Raw genomic sequence first — 2,370 nt, forward strand, 5'->3', positions numbered from 1 at the left:
ATATATATATATATTTATATATATATATATATATATACATATATATATATATACATATACATATACATATACATATATAATCAGAATGACAAATAATATAAGGACATAACGAATAATAGAATGGATCCCTAGAGATTGCAAAAAGAAGCAGGGTTAAAAGAGAAGACGATGGATTGACAAACTAAGAAAATTTATGGGTATGGACTGGTACAGAAAGAGCATAAACAGACGTAAGTGGGAGGACATGTCTGAGGTCTTTGTTCTGCAGTGGACCAGTAACGGCTGATGATGATGATATATGTATGTATGTATATATATATATATATATATATATATATATATATATATATATATATATATATATATATATATATATATATATATATATATATGTGTGTGTGTGTGTGTGTGTGTGTGTTTGTTTGTTTGTTTATTTGTTCGTCTACCTTTTATTAACTTTATGCAACTTTATACATACAATTAATGAAATTATATCAAGAATGTAATAATGATCGATAAGGTATAAGTTTTTACTATGCCAACCACATGGCAGCTTTTAGCTAATTTCCATTTTTACTAGATTATTAAATGTTCAAATATTCATTATATTTTTCTTTCAATTTCAAAATGCAATTGTGATTGAAGATAAATTATAAGTTTAAGGGGAAATAGCTGGAACTACTGTTGGAAATTATGAAACATCTGAGTTTAAAAAATAAAAAATAGAGTGATCAGGTTATTTTTGGCTTGAAAATATTCTAATTTTTATTGAAGAATAGAATTTATATTTTTTATTAATTTGGACATCATTCATATCATCCTCACTCTATCCTCATCCTCACTCTATCTTTTATAGCACACAATTATAGTATACATGTATTTTACTAAGGCTTGAAAATATTCTAACTTTTATTGAAGAATAGAATTTATATTTTTTATTAATTTGGACATCATTCATATCCTCACTCTATCTTTTATAACACACAATTATAGTAGACGGGTATTCTACTAAGGCTTGAAACATTCTAATTTTTATTGAAGAATAGATTTAATATCTTTTATTAATTTGGACATCATTCATATCCTCACTCTATCTTTTATAACACACAATTATAGTAGACGGGTATTCTACTAAGGCTTGAAACATTCTAATTTTTATTGAAGAATAGATTTAATATCTTTTATTAATTTGGACATCATTCATATCCTCACTCTATCTTTTATAACACACAATTATAGTAGACGGGTATTCTACTAAGGCTTGAAACATTCTAATTTTTATTGAAGAATAGATTTAATATCTTTTATTAATTTGGACATCATTCATATCCTCACTCTATCTTTTATAACACACAATTATAGTAGACGGGTATTCTACTAAGGCTTGAAACATTCTAATTTTTATTGAAGAATAGATTTAATATCTTTTATTAATTTGGACATCATTCATATCCTCACTCTATCTTTTATAACACACAATTATAGTATACGGTTATTTTACTAAGGCTTGAAAATATTCTAACTTTTATTGAAGAATAGAATTTATATTTTTTATTAATCTAGAAATCATTGATATCCTTATCCTCACTCTATCCTCATCCTCACTCTATCTTTTATAGCACACAATTATAGTAGACGGGTATTTTACTAAGGCTTGAAAATATTCTAATTTTTATTGAAGAATAGAATTTTTATTTTTACTTAATTTGGAAATCATTCATATCCTCATCCTCACTCTATCCTCATCCTCACTCTGTCTTTTATAGAACACAATTATAGTATACGGGTATTTTACTAAGGCTTGAAAATATTCTAATTTTTGTTGAAGAATAGAATTTATATTTTTTATTAATTTAGACATCATTCATATCATTATCCTCACTCTATCTTTTATAGCACACAATTATAGTATACAGGTATTTTAATAAGGCTTGAAAATATTCTAATTTTTATTGAAGAATAGAATTTATATTTTTTATTAATTTAGACATCATTCATATCCTCATCCTCACTCTATCCTCATCCTCACTCTATCTTTTATAGCACACAATTATAGTATACGGGTATTTTACTAAGGCTTGAAAATATTCTAATTTTTGTTGAAGAATAGAATTTATATTTTTTATTAATTTAGACATCATTCATATCATTATCCTCACTCTATCTTTTATAGCACACAATTATAGTATACAGGTATTTTAATAAGGCTTGAAAATATTCTAATTTTTATTGAAGAATAGAATTTATATTTTTTATTAATTTAGACATCATTCATATCCTCATCCTCACTCTATCCTCATCCTCACTCTATCTTTTATAGCACACAATTATAGTATACGGGTATTTTACTAAGGCTTGAAAATATTCTAA

This window comes from Palaemon carinicauda, chromosome 5 (assembly GCF_036898095.1).
Source record: "Palaemon carinicauda isolate YSFRI2023 chromosome 5, ASM3689809v2, whole genome shotgun sequence".
Classification (NCBI taxonomy): domain Eukaryota; kingdom Metazoa; phylum Arthropoda; class Malacostraca; order Decapoda; family Palaemonidae; genus Palaemon; species Palaemon carinicauda.